This window comes from Arachis ipaensis, chromosome B4 (assembly GCF_059453495.1).
Source record: "Arachis ipaensis isolate K30076 ecotype BB chromosome B4, ASM5945349v1, whole genome shotgun sequence".
Classification (NCBI taxonomy): Eukaryota; Viridiplantae; Streptophyta; class Magnoliopsida; order Fabales; family Fabaceae; genus Arachis; species Arachis ipaensis.
In genome coordinates, this window is record NC_142439.1 from 137,900,854 (window position 1) to 137,912,036 (window position 11,183).

Sequence of the window (11,183 nt, forward strand, 5' to 3'; positions counted from 1 at the left end):
CGGCCAAGCGGTGTGACATGAGTTGGGGGTCTATCCCCGGCATGTCGGCTGGCATCCATGCAAATAGGTCGCCGTTAGCCCTGATCATTTCCATTAGAGGTCCCTTTAGGTCGTGCGGGAGATTTCTGTTCACGTAGGTGAACTTCTCCTCAGTGTCCCCGACCCTGAACTTCTCTAAGTTCCCTTCCGGCTCGGGTCTCGGCTTGTCGCCGACTCTGGCATCTAAGTCGGCAAGGAACACCCCCGATGCCTCTTTAGATTTCTTTCTTAGGGAGAGGCTGGCATTGTCGCAAGCGACTGCCGTTTTCAAGTCTCCTTTTATGGATCCCACGGATCCGTCATCAGCGATGAACTTCATTATCAACATCTTTGTGCTGATCATTGCTTCGAGGTCGTTGATAGTCTTCCTCCCTAGGATGACGTTGTAGGCCGTGGAGTCTCGCAGAACTACGAACTCGGCCATTACCGACCTTCTCCCCTGTCCTGATCCTACAGATATTGGTAGGGAGATTATCTCATCCGATTTGATGAAGTGGTCGCCCAAACCTACCACACCATGCTGGTGCGCAGTGACGGACCCAGAAAATTTTAGGAGTGGGGCAAAAATATATACACTAAAATAAAATTTGTTAAACATTATTAATTATATGGAGATATAAAAATTAAAATAATTTATTGAACACTTTTATTCTTAAAATATTATTCATTATATATAATTTATAAAAAAAATTATTTTTTTATTTCTGAAACTTGAACTTAAAATATTTTAATTAAATTATAGAAAATTTGTTATCCTAACTAATATTTTATACACATTTAATAATAAAAAATTGAATCAATTAGCATATTAACGACTAATAGTACACTAGTATTTATAATTTGAAACTAGAATTATATATAAATACTAGAAAAATTAAATTTGTAAATAAAAAGTATGTTTATATAAAATAATAAAAACATAATTTACAATTTTTTTCTTTCTTTTTAAAATAATTAAATTTGTTATATATTTTTTAATTTTATTTTAATATAATGTTAGATAAAAAAATTTATGCATCTATTTAATTAGGTAGTATAATTTAAATATTTTTTATTACTATATTTAAAAATAAAAAATATATTCTAAATTAATCAAATTATTTTAAAATTTTATATGCAACATAGGTACATATAATAGAACAAAAGATATAAAACAAGTAATAAGATGAATAAATTGAGAATAAAATAAAATATATAAATTCATGAAGAGAATAAAAAAATAGATTAATACCTAAACTATAATTGTTTGAATTAAAATTTGCAATTGAAAATATCAAAAAGAGAAACAATGAAATTGAAAGATACATAGAGTCATAGAGAGCTATATAAAACAAAATAGAGAATTTAAAATTTACCTTTTTGATGAAGAGAAGATGATTACTAGACAAGGAATAGAAAAAGAAGGTTGAAAATATGAAACTAAGAAAAGGGTTTAAGAGAATAAATGAGTGACGGCTGGGATTTAAAAACAGAAGAAGACTAAATTTAATTAGGTTAACTAATAGTCAAAATAGTAAAAAGATAAAAATGGGCTTAGACTTTTAATAATTGGGCTTAGTTTATTTATAGTGGGGTCATTTAAAATTTAAAATGGGGGCATATATATATATATAGGTTTAAAAATATCAAATGACACTGGGGGCAAGTGCCCCCCATTCATAAGCATGGGTCAGTGCCTACTGGTGCATCTTTAAATCGGTATCCCGTAGGCCCAGGGCGTCGAACACGTTACGAAACATGATATTCGAATCGGCCCCAGTGTCTACGAGGATCCGCTTGATGAGGCCGGTTCCGACTCTGGCCGTGATGACCATGGGAGGGTTTTCCGCAGTCTCATCGAACCATTGGTCCTCTGGACCGAATGAGATGGGTGGGAGCCTCTTGGAACTTCGCATAGAGGATGAGAAAACCGCCAGGACCTTGGTGTCTTTCTTGTGCGCCGATCTCAACCTTGGAGGTGCGTCTCTTGCCGTTACCACGTTCACTATAGTAAGGTCGTGTTCGTTGTCCTCCGGCTCGTGGCGTCGCTTCGCCGCGCGGGTCTTGTCCACTCCCTCGCGGTTGCGATCTCGCTCCTCGGCTCTCTAATGAGGTGGGAGAATTCGGCCAGCTTTCCGTCCCGGATCGCTTGTTCCAACGCGTCCTTCAGGTCGAAGCAATCCTGTGTCTTGTGCCCATAGCCTTTGTGGTAATCACAATAAAGGCTCTTGTTTCCCCCGGTCCGGTCCTTCAGAGGTTGGGGCTTCGACAAAATTCTCTTCTCTGCTATATGTTGATAAACTTCTATGATGGGGACAGTGAGGGGGTGTAATTGGTGAACTTTCCGACTCGAGGAAATGGCCTGGGTGTCTTGGTCGGTCCGTCGTCTCTGGCATGTTCCTTCTGTCTTTCTCTACTTCTGTGCTGCCGGGTTTGATTGTAGGAGGGCTGCCGTTTGTTGGCAGCCACGACCTGGCTGACTTCTTCATCGTTAATGTATTCCCTGGCTACACTTTGGATCTCCTGCATTGTCCACACCGGCTTCGTGGTGAGGTGCTTTCTGAAGTCCTCGTTTAGAAGTCCATTCGTCAGGCACAGACTAGCAACCAAATCAGTCAGCCCGTCGATCTCTAAGCATTCGTCATTGAACCGGTCTAGATATTTCCTGGTCGGTTCGCTGGACCTCTGCATCACCCCGAGCAGATTGATCGGGTGCTTTGCCTTTGCGATTCTGGTAGTAAATTGGGCTAGAAAGGTGTGGCTAATATCCAAAAACCTAGCCACCGAGGCCTGCGGGAGGCTGTTGAACCTCCGTATTGCAGGTCCCGCGAGAGTGACTGGAAAGGCGCGACACCTTACCTCGTCTCCCACTCCCTCCAGGTTCATCCTGGCCTCGAAGGCCGTAAGGTGCTCCTCTGGGTCTTGGGTTTCGTCGTACCTCATGTCCGTCGGCTTGTCAAAGTGCTTTGCCAACCGGACTTCGAGGATGGAATGACGAAATGGGGTTGCGCCCATTATCACTGGTACCCGCGTTCTCCTTGTTCTTCCCTCGCCATCGTCCCGTCGACCGTCTTTCCGGTCTCAATCCGTGGTGTGTCTCCTTTCGCGCCTGGTGTAAATGATGGGGTCGCGGCGTCTTCTTGGACGTCCTTCCTCCCTGGCGCTCTCGGGCTTAGATTGTGGGTTAGCTGTTCGCCGAGAGTGGCTTCTTGGAGGGGAACGAGAGTAGCTTGATTCGGGAGTTAGTTGGCGGTGTTCCCGACCTGCCAGCCGGCACTCCAGGTCCTGCATCCTGTGATGCAGTTCCTGCATTATTCTGGCGCTGTTGTCGCCAGTTCCCCGAACAGGCGCCTTTCTAGAGATCGTGGAGTTCGTCGTGGAGGGGATCTCGTGCGCTCCCAGGAGGAAGCTACGGAAGCTTCCCCTCTGCGCTCGGCCTCGCGACCTTGTCCTCCAGGGTCCAATGCAACGTCCATTCAGGCAAGTCCCCACAGACGGCGCCAATGTACGGTAGGTCGAGTACTGGACTGTTCGGGTCGATACTTCGATTGATGAGAGGGGGCCTCGCCTGGTTCCAGGTTACTGGGTTGGAGTAGCTGGTGTTCTAAGCTCTTCGTGTGAGAATTGGGGGTGTCACCTGCAAAGACACTCCGACGCTCTAGTCAGTCAAGTGTGCAGGCAAAATATGTGAGAATGGTATGTGACGTACCTTGGGGGAGGGGTAGGACCATCCCCATATATACTGTGTCAAAAGTGGGTCCCACAAGAGCAGACCAACCTTCCTCGAAACTTCCTCATACAACTGTAGTGGAGAGATGTCAAGGACGCGTGTCCGGGTCGGTGGTTGGGCTGCTTGCACCCGACCGTTCGAGTCGGGTGGTTCGCGGGTAGGGTCGGCCTGTATTCTGTTTGGGTCAGGCCGTAATAATAATATATAAAATAATATTAGATTTAAATTATTTTATATTAATAATATATATTTTACAAAATCTTTTTTCTACAATATTTATATAATTTTATATAATTATTCAACTAAAATCTAATACAAATTGAAATTTAGTTTATTATTATAAGAATTTAAATTTATTTATTTTTAAAAAAGACATAAATTGATATTAGAATTATAAGTTACATCTTTATTTGTTATTTTTATTTTTATATTTATTTTAGTTGTCATACTTTATTTTTTCATTTATTGTTCTTTGATTTACAAACAATTAAAAAAAATAAATGAACGAGAATGAAAAATATCAAAATTCAATATAAAATTATGAATTAACTTTATAATCATGATATATACGAATGTATCTAATAAGATGTGTCGAATTTGTATTTACTTGGAAAATTTTTTTACCATTGGTATAAGAGATTATAAAATGAATAATAGTAAGAATTTTATGCAACATGTATAAGTAGATCAAATAGTATAATAATAAAAATTTTAATATGTATAAATTGTAGAATCTGAATATTTATAACTAAAATTTTTTATTATTATTATTATACCACTTTTAATGTATATTTATTGCATTTAATTAATATCTTATGTTTTCAAATGTGGTGGAGATAGATGTTGTGGAAGAATATATTAATGGGTTGGTGGATCTTAACTTGATAGTAGCGCAAATAAGGACCGATGGAGGCCTCAAAAGTTGTAGGATCCATGACTTTTTTTCGTGATATTTGCATATTGTAGAGTAATGCTGATACAAATAGCCTACCAATGTACTACCTTAGTCTGTACAAGATGTCGAAGGCGGTCACTGATAAGCTTATTGCATTACAGAGACGTTTTTGTGGTGTAAGGAGGATTGAAATTATGATATACCCCTAGTTAAGTGGGAGCTGGTTCAGGCACCAAAAAGGTTTGGGAGTTTGGGAGTTGGGGATGCAGTGCTTAGAAATACAGCGCTCCTGTTTAAATGGTGGTGGCGGTTTTCAAAGGAGGATTGTCTATTGTGGAAGAAGATTGTTTGTTCATGTTATCACTTGAACCCAAATACGATGCTAGTATACCAGCCCATATCGGGAAATGGAAGGCCCTAGAAAGACATATGCCAATTGAATATGAAAGAACATCGGGAAGATACTATTGTGTGGAAGTTTGATAAGAAGGGTGTCTTCTCTACTAGTTCCTTTCTGCAGGTCATTCAATCGGAAACTCTGACAGATGAAATCACAAGCTATAGCTTCACCAGTGCGATTTGGAGAAGCGTGGTACCTCCGAGAGTGGAGCTATTTGGATGGTTTGTGCTAGTTGGTAGAGTTAACACCAAGGAGCGGTTGAGCAGATTGGGGGTTATTCCTAATAGTGATAATGTCTGTGTTTTATGTAAAAAGGAGATAGAATCTGTGCAACACTTATTTCTTCTGTGTGAGGTTACATGGCATGTGTGGTGTACTTGGTTGAGGTATTTTCGTACAGATTGGGCTGTTCCTGGTACCATTAAAGGGTTGTTTGAAAGTTGAACTGGAATGCACATTAGGAAACAAGAGCAGAAGAAGTGGCTGACTGAATTTTTTGCAGTGATCTGGAACATCTTGTGGGAACGGAACGATAGAATATTCAGGAATAAAGAAGCAGGTGTGGAGGAAATACAAAGCAGGACGGTATTGAGCTACCAAGAATGGACTTCTAGTGGTCCATGTGGGTGTTGATGCCATTACTAGGGATGCCAAGATAATTGATAACTCTTGTGTAGGCAGTCTTTTTTATTTTCTAGATTGTATACTCCACTTTATTGTGTTGAGCTCTCTTTGTTTCAAAAAAAAAAATGCTGATACAAATATAGAGATTTGCACACACAGAGTCATAGACATTGATTCCCTTGGCATGCTTAAATCTTGTAGATTATTATGCATTTAAGACTCTTGGGCTGCGTTTATTTATAGGTATACGAGACAATTAAAATAATTAAAATAAATATAATTATTATTTTTTTGCAATAATATTTTTAAATTTATAAATTTAAAAATAATTTACTGTTAAAAAATATTAATATTAAAAAATTATATATAAAAATAATACACAATATATAATTTAAGATTACATTAATTTATAAAATTATTTAATATAAAAAGATATAGTTAAATTATTTTGTAAGATGTAAAAATTAAATTTATTTTTTATGTAAATAAATTTAATTAATTATAATTTAATATAACAATAAAAATAATATTTAATGTTGATTTAATATAATTATTTATATTAATTATTATTTAAATAATAAATATAAATAATTAATATAAATTATTAATTAAATAAAAATATAACTGTTTAATATAATTAATTATTATAATTATTAATAAATTAAACATGATTAAGTTATTTACTTTTTTTAATAGATAATTAAATTATTTAATTAATTATTGTTTAAATAATTAATATAAATTATTAATTAAGTATAGATATAATTAATTATTATAATTATTAATAAATTCATTATAATTTAATTATTTAATTAATTATAATTTTATATAAATATTTTTTTATAATAACTTGCCATGTGGCAAGTTATTATTGGAAGAAGAAAGTCCATGTTTAGAGGGACTCACTTGTGCCTCTCTCCTCTTGGACAGTGTGCAGGGACTCTTGTCTATAGTTGTCAGAACCGAATCGATGATCGAACTGGTCAGGTCATTGGGTCACTGGGTCACTGGTTCAACTGGTGGGTCACTGGTTGAACCGATTGACCCGATCCTATGTAAATAAAAAATAAAATATAGTAAAAAATTTAAAATTAAAATTTAAAATACATATTTTCACTAACATTTTAAAAATATCTAGCTATTCTAAAACAATATGAAATAGGAACAATAAGTATTTTGTTAATTTTACTCTATCATAAATATTTTTATTTTATTTTTATATTAAAATAACTATTATTTTCAAATTTTAATAATTTATTAATTAGTTTATATCTATTATACTATTATATACTACAAGTATTTATTGAAAAATAATATTAATAGATATTATATAATTATAAAAAAATAAGTGAGTTTATAATTATTGTTAAATAAAAATATAATTAATTTAAGAATGAATGAATTTATTACTAAAATTAAAATAAATTAAATAGAAGTAAATTATTTATGAAAAGATATATATATATATATATATATATATATATATATATATATATATATATTAATTTGCATATATATTTATAACAAGCTTAATAACCCTAACTTCAACATTTTGAAAAAATTTTGAAACTCAAACGGTTCGGTCAAACCGATCTTATCGAGTTTGACTAGTTCACTCTGGATTGGACCGACTCGCATCGGTTCGTTATTTCATCCGATTAGATCATCGGACCGGGCCGACTTAGAGTCCGGTTCACCGATTTTCCGATCGAGTCGGTCAATTCGGTCCGATTTTGCTAACAATGCTCTTGTCTCTTCTTCTCTAATGGTTGGTCCCTGCATATGTCACAAAGAGGACTTTAACTTTTGGCCCGTTGGAGGTATTCTAAAACAGAAACAAAAAAATATAAATTTGTGTTTGATAGATTAGATAAATTGCGTTTGATAGATTAGATATAAACAGAGATATTGTGTTTAGAGATACAGACATAATTTATTTTTTATTTTTATTTTTATATTCTTATTAATTTTTATAATTATATTTTTTTATTATTATATTTTTCTTTTCAAATTTTTGAATGAAAAAAATAAAATTAAATTAAACTTTTATAATTTATTTTAGTTTATCATCAAACAAAATATAATAACACTAATTTTTGTGTTGCTGCTCTTTATATCTTATTCTAAATATCCTGTATTATCCTATTTTCAGAACCAACCGGCTCCTTGATTGATTGACATTCATTTTCAAACCAATGTGATGAATCATGCATCCATTCTTTAATGTTCTTCTAAGATAGACCTATATTAGATGATTCACCCATTAACATAAAGAGTTCAGTTCAAGATTTTCATATGTAGCCATTCCACTTAATAATACCCCATATTCTAAATCCATTCATCCATTTAAGGTGCTTGAAAGTAAATATGACTACAGTGAATATACTTATTGAAGATTCTATTGAATCAACATGTACGGATGTACCCTTTCATATGTTGAGATATTTTGGGATTCAAAACTTATTACCTTCCAAATGGAATATAAAAGCTCAAGAGACTGAGACTTCTTCGTGTGTCTTCACTGAAAGAAGAATGTTTTTCTACCGAACATGTTAGGGGCAGATTGTTTTCCCATGGTTAATGATATAATTATGAAGATGATATAAAAGAAGAATAATAAAATTATAATTTATAAAATAGATGATAGATTTTAGAATGAAATAATATACGAAAAACTAATTAATAAATAATATCAAAAATTCAAATTCAAATTGGTCCACATAAATTTCTTCTAAATATTACCAAGATTAACATACACATGCGGTTCCAGTTCATAGTCTGAAGTACAATACAAACTCTTAAGAAGTCTTACCATTTACCAAGCTCCTTGTTCTTAAAAAATAAACCCTTTATTGAAGTGCTCCATTTGAGATATATGCATTTCAAATGATGCACATACAGGAAGGTGCAGTGCCTTTTAATTTCTTCAACATCTGCTCATCATGTGCAGCAAATACTTGGATGAGCAACTATGGTCCTTGAATGCACAACTAAAATGCTTGACTCTTACAAATGAACATGCAGCCTTTTTGTCATGATATTGATTCATATATCTTAAGTGGCCAACAAGAAAATTGAAGAAAAGCATCAATGTAAAATTCCCCTAACTAAAAGGTCATACACAAGGATATATAACAAAAAGACATGTCCTCATTACACCCTGGAAGAGGAAAAAAGAAAATTTAGTGTTTTTTTAGGAATTTAATTTTAAAAAGGTTAGGCTCAACTAAAGATCTCAACAAAATTGACTTGATGCTAAGTCTGCTATTTAATTCGGAAAGGCCAATGCACCTTGCACCTTACAGCAAATAACTAACTTAGATCCTTTATTGTCATAAAAAATAGGACTGTTTTTCATGATATAAAATTAAAAGTAGTTCTTCAAAATGGCCTCAGATACAATGATCAATAGTAATAGGACTTTGTTCATGAATTAAAAAAAAAACTGGAAGGAGCTACCAATTTAAGTAGTACTTTTTGTTATTAGTGTCCACAAGATAGCTTATAATGGAGAATTTGGAAAGAAAAGCATACTTCCAAAGCAAAATGAAATTGAAATTTCTTCATGCTCAACTTGTGAACCTAACTTTATTGGCGAACTCGATGGCCTGCAAAAAAGGTCAGCTAGTAAATGCGTGATTAATGATTCCCTAAACATTGATAATTTCTAATTTCATACAATCAATAGTCAAATCTCATATCTGAGTGCAATTTTATGCATGAAACTTTTTTTCTTAATTACAGAGCAATAAAAAGCATAGAAGAATAGTTTACATACCGGTTTTCTTCTTCTTATTCTTATCCTTGGTATCAGTAGAAAATGGCAAGAGACTCTCTGTATATACAAAGAAAGTTAGGAGGTTTCGTCCTCGCTTATAGCAACGAGAAGGATAATCAATTTCTTGGAGAAGCTCTCCACTGACGCTATATTTGGCGAACTTTAACTTGGTAGTAGATAGTAGTGCAATAATGTCATTACCATTGAATAAGGACAGAGGCATTGGCTTAAAACAAGGAATGTCATACATTAAAATCCAAGATGACGTCACTTTATATTCTTTCATAACCCGTATGTAAGTTTTACCTACGTGATCATATTAAAATAAGGCTAGGCACCCTCCTAATAGGGTGAGATCGGAGTACCCGTTATAATGCTTTACCGGTACAGATGTCTTTGAGAAACTCCTTTCCTTCAAATCAAAGATAAGAATAGCATTCATGTAAGCAGCATAGCAAGTCAACCAATGAATAGCGCCATGTAAGAATAAACCACGAGATTGCCACATTTTGTGACCAAAGGGTTTGGGGAGTACTGCATCGAAATTAATCCATGAATTGGTTCTCAACGAAAAGCAATCTACGTGGAGTTGGGAGTTCTTTCCATTATCCCAAGCTAAAACTACCAAATAGTCATCCTGAAACGCATCATAACCAAATCCAAAGAGAATTGCATGATCGTGAAAATTAAGGCCCGGGATCTTACTACGAGAAACGACATGAGAGTAAGATATTCTTTTGCTGGATTCGGTGAGAGGGTTCCATACTATAAGAAAATGTGAGAACCGGTTTAAGAGAATAAATTCTCTGCAGGATCCCAAGACTCTAAAATCTAAAGATCGCTTCTTCCTGCTAAAAGGGAGAAATAGCTCTTTGAATGCTAGTGTGTCTATGTCAACAAAGTAACCCACAAAGAAAAAATTTACGAAAAGGCATGAATAAAAGGGTGCTACAGAAGAATGGTTAAGATGAGATTCTACAAAATCTCGATCGGATATGAGAGAGTGCCAAAATTTGGAGACGCATGTGAGGCAAAACAACTCTTTAGCGAGAAGTCTCAAAAAAATTCGCCGAATGACATCAAGAGGGAGGACGTCGTTCATCCCCTTGTACTTCTTTTCCAGGCTCGATTGCTTTCTTATGTGCTTTGTAATTAGGTTCCCCATCACTATTTATATCTATATTTTACTGCCACTACACTTAGTACACTAGCCATTCAACAGCGTCAATTTTTTGTTTTATGTTTTATTTAATTACGGTAATTTGACTATTTATAATAAATATTTTGATTTTAGGTAATTTTAAAATTTAAAAATATAAGATAAGAACAACTTATTTTTAAAAAAAAAAAGATAATAAATATACGGATCAAAACTAACCGTTACTTAAAAGTTAAAATAATTTGCGGATCCATCAAAATTTAGTTTTTCTTTTCAATTTAACATTTTGCTTTTGAAATTTATTTTTTTAATATTTTGTTCTTATTTTAAAAAAATTTATTTACATTTAATTTTTTTTATTATGGCTTGCGAGTTTTTTAAATAAATATAATAATTACTCGTTATTATTATTATTATTATTATTATTATTATTATTATACTTCTTTTTTTTTAACTTATTCTGAGGATATATTTATTTCTTAATTACGATTATTTCTTTACATACACATATTATGAAGTAAAAAAAAAAATCTCATAAATTAACAACTACAAAGTAAAAAAAAATTTCGTAAAAAAAAT

The 11,183-nt window shown here is 34.0% G+C and overlaps 1 pseudogene; it reads right to left on the bottom strand.

Annotated features, from left to right (window-relative positions):
- Positions 1-9,142: 9,142 nt before the first annotated feature.
- LOC107637171 (F-box protein CPR1-like) lies at positions 9,143-10,610 on the bottom strand (annotated as a pseudogene).
- Between the last annotated feature and the right edge of the window lie 573 nt (positions 10,611-11,183).